Genomic DNA, 12,457 nt, shown 5'->3' with positions numbered 1-12,457 from the left:
TGGGAAACACTTATCTCCTAACTTGTCCTCTCTTCAGCTTTTCTAGTGTACTCACACTTAATTGCATAGAATTATAACATTCTGTTAAGCTAAATCAATAAGCCTCAAAATTTACTGTCACCAGATCCAAGCCAAGGGCCATTAAATTTTCCCAGGATATTAGGCACAAATGGGCGTCTCAAGCCAGTCTCCTCAGTCACAAGGGCTCTAGGATAGTAGTGGGCTTGGTCAATCTACTAAAGTTAATAGACTCCTATTAGGTTCCTAGGAAAGCTTTCTGAAGGATTAGCACAAACCCCAACATTCTGCATAATTCTCCTGAAAGAAAAGGATGCTTAAAACTTTAAAGCATTAAGCAAGGCTACATAATCAAGAGCCTTTAGATTTTTCATTTTATACTCCCAACTTTTGAGATCAGGTCAAAGATGGGGTGGGGGTGGTGGTGTCAATGTAACTGTCCTTGATTCTGAAAGGGTGGTGATATTGAAGTAATTCATTTGTTTAAGAATGTCTACCAATGTCTAATGGATTCCCAATATCCATTTATGTAACTTAAATCAGTGACAACCCACAGCTCTTTGGTTTACAACTCTACTGTGAACGACTAAAATATAGATTGGGCTGAATAGTTTCTTGGTCATTAAACTGGTTAGAAAAGATACAGTGATTTTATTTTATTTTATTTTTAATTTATTAGAGTATGGTTGATTTACAGTGTTGTGTTAGTTTCTGGTGTGCAGCAAAGTGATTCAGTTATACATACACATATATTCTTTCTTTTTCAGATTGTTTTCCCATATAGGTTATTACAGAATATTGAGTACAGTTCTCTGTGCTATATAGTAGGTCCTTGTTGGTTATCTATTTTATATATCTTAGGGTGTACATGTTAATCCCAAACACCTAATTTATCCCTCCCCCTCACATTTTCCCTTTGGTAACCATAAGCTTGTTTTAGAAATCTGTGAGTCTATTTCTGTTTTGTAAATAAGTTCATTTGTATCATTTTTAAATTAGATTCTGCATGTGAGTGATATCATATATTAGTCTTTTTCTGTCTGACTTACTTCACTTAGTATGATAATCTCTAGGTCTGTCCATGTTGCTGCAAATGGTATTTCGTTCTTCTTATGGCTGAGTAATATTCAATTGTATATATATATTGGTTGGCCAAAAAGTTCTTTTGATTAATGAATATGTTGTTCAATAAAGTTATTGGTGAAAATGAAAAATGTGTCTTTTATTTTTACTCAAAACCAGACGAAATTTTTGGCCAACCCGATACCATATCCTATTTATCCATACCTGTGTCGATGGACATTTAGGTTATTTCCATGTCTTGGCTATTGTAAATAGTGCTGCAATGAACATTAGGGTGCATGTGTCTTTTTGAATTATGGTTTTCTCAGGGTATATGCCCAGCAGTCGGATTGCTGGGTCATATGGTAGTTCTATTTGTAGTTTTTTAAGGAACCTCCATACTGTTCTCCATAGTGGCTGTATCAATTTACATTCCCACCAACAGTGCAAGACGGTTCCCTTTTCTCCACACCCTCTCCAGCATTTATTGTTAGACTTTTTGATGATGGCCGTTCTGACTGGTGTCAGATGATACCTCATTGTAGTTTTGATTTGCATTTCTCTGATAATTAGTGATACTGAGCATCTTTTCTTATGCTTTTTGTCCATCTGTATGTCTTCTTCGGAGAAATGTCTATTTAGATCTTCTGCCTGTTTTTTGATTGGGTTGTTTGGTTTTTGATAAAGAGCTGCATGTTTGTATATTTTGGAAATTAATCCCTTGTTGATCGCTTCATTTACAAATATTTTCTCCCATTCTGTGGGGTGTCTTTTCATTTTTTTCATGGTTTCCTTTGCAGATACAGTGATATTAAAACTTCCCAGTCCTTAAGATGTTACTCCATGGCAGAACCCCCTGAACTACTATGAAAATATAATTTAAAAAATAAAGTGTAACAATAATGAGAGAATGTTGGAGAAAGAAGAGGAACATAATGTGCAGCAAAATTAGCCATATAATGTATTAATAGGTCCTAGTTCAAAAATGTTGTAGGAAGAAGTAGACTTTAAAACCTGAGGGGAAAAAGTTTAAGCTGAAAACAGAATCAGAAGTTCAAAGATGATGAAATACTGATGTCAATTTAATAAAAACAAGTGTCTATACAATATAGTGGAAATTAAGGGTCTGGTTCTTCGCATAATTTAGATTAGGGAAGCGTAATATGGTTTGCACATATTTGGAATATAACCAGCTAGCAAGGGTATTATCTCAAAGAACTATGCTGGAGCCAAATGAGATTACTGAGGACAACAAACCACTCCCCTTGATATCATGTCACATTTATAGCAGGAAGTGCATATAAAAGTCTAATTTCCACACTTAATTAGGGACTATCTCACTGGAAACCTGGATGGAGTCAAAAGAGAGAGCAAAGATAAAAATGTCTGTGGGTTTTGTATAAATATGTAAATTTCTAGATGAAGAGAAAACGATCCTTGCAGGAAAGCTGATTGTATTTCTTTTCAGAGAAACTTCTAAATAATTTCATTCCTCAGTAGGGATTGCCTGTTTCTGTTGCCTGTGACAGGGACCATATCATAGGTCTTGCTGTAAAATAAATCAATAAATTCTTTAACACACAATAGTAAGTCTGGCACTGCACTGCTCCCCAAGTGTAGGAGCAGGTGAGAGATAAAAGGGAGTTAACACGAATCAATTGACAAAAATTTTTAACAACTTAAAATTTAAATATTCTAAAACCTGACTTTGGCCTTGATGAAAATGAGGGTTATAACAAACAGGAGAACCAATGAAAAACCCTACTGGATATTTGCTAAGTTGGGCTATATGAGATATTACTGGCAATTCCCACGTCATGTAGTATTTAGGTTCAAAATCCTAAACACACACACACCCCCATGCAAGAAAGTTCTTGTACTAGGGTACAACCCGTCAAGTCTTCAGTGGATATAATAACCTTGCCAATGAAACACAGTATACCTAGTGCCTCTATCCATTATCATTATTGGTTGAGCCTCAGCAAAGAAAACCAACTTGTCAAGGTAAGGACCCCACCTCTTCTTGGAAGCCAGGATCTAAAGGAGATACTCTGTGCTCCTGAGATGCTAACAAAGGACTGACTATTTTCAGACTAACCTAATCATTTAAAGCTCTGGCTTTGTTTGAAACAAATGATCAGTAGAAAATGCGTTCTTGCAGAACTACACAGAGGTGCAGGCCAAATAATTGCTGTATGTGGAACAGACTGGGAGAAGGCCATTGTTCATCTTGATTTTAGGATCTTAATGCCTTGATTATATTTATCTGTATTATCCTGTGCTGTTAATGTGTCCTCTAATACCACGTCTTCCACCATAAGTTGGTCCCCATCAAGAAGCATTGCCTCAACCACAAACAACCCTGATTCACAAATGTGGTCACAGTCATGGTCAATGTTTAGCCCATACTGAATTTTTCTAAAGCAAATATTGTTCCGTGCTCTGTATTTTCAGAGCAGATCACTGCCTAATGTGTTATCCTGCTCACCTGAGAGTGAAAATCCCCCTTCTGCTGCTCACTTGAGAGCGTTCCATAAACCCTAACAAGATGGGTCATCAGGAAGTCAACCTGCTAAGTTCTGGAGAAATCTCATTTTGAAAAAAGAAGCCACTGTAAAATAATTGGCTTTAATCCAGTGTAATAGTTACTTCAATCAGAACAGACCCATGAATAAGCAACTAAAATTAAGTTGCAATCTTCCCAGAGTTATCTTGTGCTTCCTAATCTTCTTACATTTCAAGAGGGGATAGAAAAATACTCTGGTTTTCTATCTGACTCAGATTAATGCTTCCTTAGGAAAATGATACAGTTGCTGCATCCACATCTGTGGCTTATTCCAAATGCATCAAGGTGTGCCTCTCATCAGTGTTCCAGCCAGATGGACCGTCTGGGACCAAACTCATCTGTCTTAACCAAGGACGCTGTTGTAGAATAAGCAAGACCCTTCTGAGCAATACAGTATCACCACCAACAGGTAAAAAGTCCTGGAGTTGAAGCCCATATGATGCCCTCAGTGGCAGGTTTGCATAAAGACAAATCCACTCTTAATTGTTTTTCAGTACATGTAGCCTAGGTAGTTTCTGAGTGAGAAAAATATCATTCTTCTAAATTTTACTCTTGCAAATTGGCTTGTGGGAATGAGATTTACCACTTACCTGAAAATAGCACCCTCAATGCAGCTGTTACACTACCACTAACTGTTCAGTGTCAGTAAAATTCTGCACGTTGAGACTACCTGTATCCAAAGTCTCCTCCTTTGTGGAATCTGTCTCTGTTCTTTGGTTTATGCATCTCAAAGAGATTTTCTATATGTTTATATTGGAATATATTCCACAAATGTGAACCTCCCAGCTGAGGTTCTGATAATGTCAGAACACTTACTAATGCACCTCTCCTAGGTACATGGAATAAAAGGAGGAAATTTCCAGTTGCTTCGTATTCTATCCCACACATACTTAAGAGCAGGTATTAAATATATCTACCCTCAGAATCTAGGATGAATCTGGCCTAGAATCGTAGCCTCCATCATTTTGCCGGTTTGCTTCCAGATCTATCCATAACCTTCAGCTCTGCAAGGTACTGCAGGGTACAAAGTCCTGTAGATTATACATCCGAGGATCTCTTGCCAACTAGCTCCCTATTAGCTTAGCCAGTGGGAGTCACAGGTGAGAGACTGGGGAGCTAGTGAAAAGGAGAAGCCAGGGTGTCTTTCCCTCCCTCTCAGCTTTAGGAAGCATCTCCAGCTGGGGCTACACCTCTGTGATTCCAGCTCCTATAAGGCAGCTGCTCCCTCCAAGGCCCAGCTCCCAAAGGTAGCCCACACTCTGTGAGGAGTAAAAATCTTTCCTACCTTGATCCCTCCAGCTCTATAAGTCATATATAGCTTCTTTTTGTCCCATCTTTGGGTTGTCTGCCCAGCCCATTTTCCCTTTTAACTCTTCCGACACTTATAAACTAGTGTCCACATTAAATTACTTTTGCGTAGGTCTGTTTCCCTGAGTAGACTCTGTTACCATGAACCTGAATGCAGCCAGTTCATCTGTCTGAGAAGTAAAAACCCATAGCATCTGGCACTGATATCTGGGAGTTTATATGTGAACTTTTGACCACTGAGAGAACATTGCTTGCAAAATTACTAACATGTGCAGTAGTTTTTGCTTATCCTCTGACAAAAGGAAGGCATTCTCTGGCCATTCTAAATAACCCAGAAAATCCTACTTGCTAACTTGAGTGCAATCTATTTGATAAGAGGTGCATAAAGGTACTGAAACAATGGTTCTCAGCCTAGGCTTCCACTAGCATAACTCAAGAGAATTAAGAAAACCCTAATATGCAGGTTGTACCCCAGACCAATGAAAATGAGAGTCTCTGGAAGTGGAACCCAGGCATGAGTACTTTATAAAACCTTCTAGATGATTCCAGCGTGCAGCCAGGATGAGAACCACCTCTTGTTTCTCCCACTGACCCAGTTGCTGGTGAATCTAGAGGAGTGTCAGCTGATTCTTCTAGTTGCTGCTGCTTCTCATCTGCCTGTTGGCTCTACTCCTAGGACTGGTTCTGAGCTTAGGAGACCGGTGGAGCCCATCCCTTGACAGTGCCCATGAGTGGCATTAAAGTTGTTGGAGTTTAGCACTGTGATAGCCCACTGCCATCGTCAAGCCCCTCTCCCTGATCCTTACAGCTGCCAGGAATGGTGAGACTTCCTGCAGAGAAGCTCAAGTGGGGTCATCAACACCAGGCATAAGAGGTAGCAGGATAGGATTTTATTTCAAAAGACTTAAAAGTTTTAGTTTCTCACTTTGACCCAAAGTGGGTACTTATATTTGTTTTCTGCTAGAATCTATCACAAGTATTTTACAAATTCATTATTTTATATAATATAATGATTCTATTCTATATTCCATTACTTCAAGACACTATAAACCTTCTCTTGCCACAGTGTTTCTTATCCTGGTTTATGGAGCCACAGTCTCCCAATACTGTAAACCAGAAACTTCAGAGTTAACCTAGAGCCTCCCCTCACTCTTACCCTCTCCCTATCACCACCGCACACATATCTAATCACCACTAAGCCCTGTTGACTGGAATTCCTAAATAAAACTCAAGTCCATCTCTTTATTTCTGTTCCTACTCTCACTGACTTGGCCAAGGCTAATGGTTCTCAACTCTGACTGCAAATACAATCATCTTGGCGAGGCTTAAAAATGCTTGTGCTCAGGCCACATCCCAAACCAATTAAAACAGAGTTTCTGAGAATTATATATTTTTTAAAGCTTCCCATGTGATTCCAATGGACAGCCAACTATGAGAACCACTAGCTTAGGCTCTCTCTATTTGTTTTTTTTTACTTGGACCCTTGTTGTAACTTCCTAATTGGTCTCCTAGTGTGGCATCACTCTTAGTTCATTGTCTATGTTGCTGCCAGAGAGATCCTTCCAAAATGCAAATCTGGTCATATTACATGGTAGCTTGAAATCCTCAAGCAGCTTCTCGTTGCCTATAAGGAAATGATCTCCAGACACCTATGTGTGATGTGTAGAAGAGAAATACATGCTTGGTGACAAATCAGATCTGAGCTCAAATTCCACCTCTATCTAAGCTACATGATCTAGGCAAATCAATTCATCAATCTGAGCTGCAATTTCTTTAACCATAAACTTTCTCATGGACTAATGTATGTAAAGAACTTGGCACAGTGCCAGGCACGTAGTGTTGAGTAAATAAAAAAATGGTTGTTGTAACAGTAGTGTGTAAGCCCACCCCCCAGCTGCTATCTAGTTCTCCAATCTCATTTTCCCCTCTCCTTCCATTGCCCACTAAACTCCAACCCAACAGATTTATTGCAGAATCCCAACAACAAGCCATTTCATGACTGCATTCCTGAGTGTAGTTCTGTCAACTTAAGGTGCTATCCTCCCATCTCCCTGGCCAGTCCTACTCACTACTAGATCGAGTTCAGAGCATCGCTTCTATGAAGGCTTCCCTGACCACCTCCACCTTCGCAAACACCCTTTTCTTTTGTGTAACTCCTATATATTATATTGAGATTATCTATTTACTTCTCTATCACTAGATTGTGAGCTTCCTTAGTATAGAGGCTGCCTTATGCATTTATATGTCCAGTAACAAGTATAGTGCTTGGCATTTGGTAGGTACATCATAATGTTTGTTACATGACTGCATAGCTTTAAAATATCAATAAATTAAAGACTCCAAATAGCCAAAACAATTTTGAGAAAGAAGAACAAAGCTGGAGACATCATATTACCTGATTTCAAAGTATACTACAAAGCTACAGTAATCAAAACAGTATGGTATTGACACAAGGACAGACACATAGATCATTGGAACAGAATAGAGAGCCCAGAAATGAACTCACACTTATATGGGCAATTAATCTATGACAAAGGAGGTGAGAAGATACAATAGAGAAAATTAATACGTGGTGGGAAAACTGGACAGCTACATGCAAAATAATCAGACTGGACTATTATCTCACACCATATACAAAAAAAAACTCAAAATGGATTAAAGACTTAAGTGTAAGACCTGAAATCATAAAACTTCTAGAAGAAAACATAAGGCAATACATTCTTTGACATTGGTCTTAGTAATATTTTTTTGGATATGTCTCCTCAGGCAAGGGAAATAAAAGCAAAAATAAATAAATGGGACTACATCAAACTAAAAAGCTTTTTCATGGTGAAGGAAACTATCAACAAAATGAAAAGGCCACCTACTAAATGGGAGAAGATATTTGCAAATGATTTATCTAATAAAGGGTTAATATTCAAAATATACAAAGAACTCGAACAACTCAACATTGAAAACCACCACCAACAACAAAAACAATTTAAAAATGGGCAGAGGATCTGAATAGACATTTTTCCAAAGAAAACACAGATGGCCAACAGGCATGTAAAAAGATGCTTATTACCAGTAATCATTAGGGAAATGCAAGTCAGAACCACAATGAGATATCATCTCACACCTGTCAGAATGGCTGTTATCCAAGAGACAACAAGTAAGTTTTGGCGAGGATGTGGAGAAAAGGGGACCCTCATGCACTGATGGTGGGAATGTAAAGTGGTACAGCCACTATGGAAAACAGTATGGAAATTCCTTTAAAAATTAAAAATAGGACTACCATACAATCCAGTAATTCGTGGAATCCACAAATTCCACTTCATTATCTGAAGAAAACAAAAACTAATTAGAAAAGATATATGTACCCCTGTGTTCATTGCAGCATTATTTACAATTGCCAAGATATGGAAGCAACCTAAGTGCCCATCACTAGATGAATGGATAAAGAAGATGTGGTGTATATATACAATGGAATATTATTCAGCCATTAAAAAAGAATGAAATCTCGTCATATGCAACAACATGGAAGGACCTAGAGGGTATTATGATAAAAATAAGTCATACAGAGAAAGACAGATAATGTGTGATTTCACTTACATATGGAATCAAAAAAAAAAAAGAACAAATAAAACAGAAACAAATTCATAGATACAGAGAACAAACAAGTTGCCAGAGGGCAGGGAGGAGGGGGGAGGAGAAAAATAGCAGGTATGAAATGTACAGTGTGGGGAATATAGTCAATAATTATGTAATATCTTTGTATGGTGACAGATCATAACTTATCATGGTGATCATTTTGTAATGTATAGAAATATCTAATCATGTTGTGTAATGTTGTGTAATGGGAACTAACAGTGTTGTAGGTCAATTATACTTCAAAAACAAACCAACAAACAAACTCAGTAAAAGAGATCAGATTTATGGTTACTGGAAGTAAGTGGGGAGGTGGGGGGAGGAATTAGATGAAGTTAGTCAGAAGGTACAAACTTCCAGCTACAAGATACATAAGTACTAAGGATGTGATGTACAACATGATAAATATAATTAGCATTGTTGTATGTTACATATGAAAGTTGTTAAGAGAGTAAATCCTGAGGGCTTTTATCACAAGGAAAAAAATATTATTTTTCTCTTTTATTTTGTGTCTATATGAAGTGATGGATGTTCACTACACTTATTGTGATCATCATTTCACGATGTCTGTAAGTCAAATCATTATGCTGTACATCTTAGACTTATACAGTGCTGTATGCCAATTATATCTCAATTAAACTGGGGAAAAAAAGAAATTAGAGAATAAGTTCAAGGACTGTCAAGGTTGTATACTGCTAACCTTTGAAGGCAATGCAATACAGTGCAGAATACAACCATCTTTTTCCACAAAGAGATTCTGGTGTCCTTTGAGAGACACAAGTAGGGTGAAAAGACCACAGTTCACATGTTTTGTGGTACAAATTATGTTTTTATTTTGGAGGACGAGATTCTTGAGCCAGAATGATTTCATCTTAACTCCACTAGTTGCTAACTATATGATGGTAGAGAATTGATTTAACCTCTCTGAAACTAAATTTCCTCTTCTAAAAGATTGGACAGTAACACCTATATTGCGGTGCTGATATAAGGAATGAATGACATAACATGATATATATAAAGTATTTGGTGTAGTAAGTCCCCATTAAATGGAAGGTATCATTATTATTCTTATAATCACTATAAAGAAAGAGTATTTTATTAGCTTTCATTCCTATTTTTTGTTTGTTTTATATTATAAAACTGGTTTGATTTTCTTAACTAGGTGATTTAATAAAAATATTCAAATCAGTTAATATGAAAACACAAAACCCACATATGGGCAGCTACTATACCAAGTATTTGAAATTACTTAACTTAGAAGTCTTAGTTCACCTGAGTTTATACAAGTATAGCAAAAAGTATCACTTGTGGGTAATTAGGACTTTTTTCACCCAACTGATGCTTGGTTCTGTTCTCTGCCTCTAAGGAGACATCTTGTCCCATCTTAGCATTTACTATGGCAAGTGTGTATTTTTTGTCAAGAGGTAAGGAAGCAGTTCTTTACTGCTACCGATATTCCTGAATTATCTTGATAAGAAAAAATGGTAGTTTATCACTTCCTACAGGGACAAACAGTATTTAACATTTCATGTAATTTAATATTCTTGTATTTTTTTACTCATTCTAAACTTCAAAGACATTAATAAATTTATGGTTGGTTTTAGGGCATTAGCTTACTCCCTTCCAAAAGGAAGTAGCTAAGGTCCTGAAATTTAGATTGCATAACTCAAAATGAGGTGTGTAATTTGCAGTTATATTCTTCACCTTTTTATTACTTAAGTAATATTTCCCAAACCTGAGTAATTATCAGACTAAATTGAACTTAGAACACATGTAGAGACCCCTTATGTTAGAATCTCTGGGGATACAGCTTCAGGATCTATATTTTTAAAACCTCTTCAAGTATATATTGATGATCATCCAGGTTTAGGAAATTTTGCCTTATAGATTTAGTATATATTTTGCACATGGTAGATACATAGTACAGATTTACTGAGCTCAATCGTTATGCAGTAGAATAAGATGTATCGCTCAGGAGATAGCCGTTCTACTGTTTTTGGTTCTCAAGTCCACTTATGATACCATATTATTAATTATTTGGGCCAATAAAAAACCCCTGTGGTTTATAGATGTAGAAGTTTCTCTTTGGATTCAGCAAAGCTTTACTGAATACTTAGTTTGTGCAAAGCACCATGCTCAGAATGTGGAATGAAGATGGGAAATAGAAAGCTGAGTGGCGCTTACTCTTAAAGATTTACTACTGCCTCGTAGGGAAGAAAGACATAGAGCCAAATAATACAAGCCTTAGTACAGTGAAAGTTGGGAAAATATTAATTTTAAACCTAGCCACTGGATTCCCTACTGGATCATGGGGTCGGTGGTCTTGGTGGGGTCACTTTTAAATCTCGTCCCATAAGGCTCATAGAATATCCTCCTGGGTAAAACAGCAAGCAGAAAAATTGAGGTGCTTTAACAAAATAGGTAAAGTCCTCTGTACTGACATCGCATTTTGAACACCTGTTTGTGCTTACCGCCTTATTTTTTTTGGTTATTTGTATGATCTTTCCAAACATCAGTTTTTCCTGTCTATAAAATGAAAGTGCTGGAACCTAATTTTGTTTTTAGTTTAGTTCTATGAGCCCATGAATTTTAATAGTGAAGGGAAATCAAACTGGATCACTGAAGTCCCCAAATAAAATTTTCTCTTAATAAGAAAAAAATGTAAAATATTAGATTGGGAGAGAAACTGTCTAGGCCCATTTTACAGACAAGTCTCTTGGGCCTAGAAAGAACACAGAAAAATATCCAAATCATGCAGTTGGTTTACTGACAGATCCAGGACTGGAAGAAAAATATATCTTTTAATCCTCATTTCAGTGCGCTTTTAACAATGGGGGGTGTGTGTGTGTGTGTGTGTGTATATGCAGGCACAGTCACACTTTGTGTGGCTGTTAACTCAGGCTAAGGAATGTGGATAATAATTTATACTATCTTTAAAATAATACCTTTACTGAGAAGTTAATTTTTAGTCTATTTATGGAACATCTGCATTAGAAGTCATAAATTCAAATGCTGCTCTGGTCCTGTAAATAACAGTAATGTGTACTTTGGGCTAGATGTAATAGAATAGGAAATGGTGAGGGGTGTGACATACCAAAAGGGTATATTCTTAAGTTTCCTGCAGATTTTTCCATGTGGAACTGTAGCCCCCAGGATTGATAGATCACCCAGGTTTTCAGGAGAAGCCAGAAATATGGATTTTTGTGTGAAATCTCCCAATTTTTAAATGCTTTTCAAAAAAAAATGTTTAACAATGTATGGCCTGAACAAAACACATTTGTAGGTTGAATCCAGCCTCTTAGCTGTCATCAAGCGTTCTTGTCCACACAAAATAAACATATTCACTGTCATTTCCAAGTTTTAAAATGAGCCACTACCCAAATATTCATGGCTCTGGCCATGGAAGCGACTCCTGCTTTTGATTACCGTTTATTTGGACAACATAGTAGGAATTTTATATATCAAACTTGCTGAGACGAATGAGATCATTCTTTTTTTTTATTTTTTACTGAAGTATAGTTGAATTACAGTGTTGTATTAATTACTGTTGTACAGCAAAGTGACTCAGTTTTATATATATTATATATATACACACACACACCTTCTTTTTCGTATTCTTTTTCATTATGGTTTATCACAGGATATTAAATATAGTTCCCTGTGCTATAGAGTAGGACCTTGTTGTTTATCCCTTCTATATATGCCAGTTTGCATCTGCTAATCCCAAACTCCCTCTCCTACTCTCTCCCACCCCCTCCCCCTTGGCAACCACCAGTCTGTTCTCTATGTCCCTAATTTTGTTTTTGTTTCATAGACAGGTTCATTTGTGTCATATTTTAAATTCCACATGCAAGTGATATCATATGGTATTTGTCT

The sequence above is a fragment of the Tursiops truncatus genome, chromosome 9 (genome assembly GCF_011762595.2).
Source record: "Tursiops truncatus isolate mTurTru1 chromosome 9, mTurTru1.mat.Y, whole genome shotgun sequence".
NCBI classification, from domain to species: domain Eukaryota; kingdom Metazoa; phylum Chordata; class Mammalia; order Artiodactyla; family Delphinidae; genus Tursiops; species Tursiops truncatus.
Note: the sequence above shows the minus strand (reverse complement) of the source record.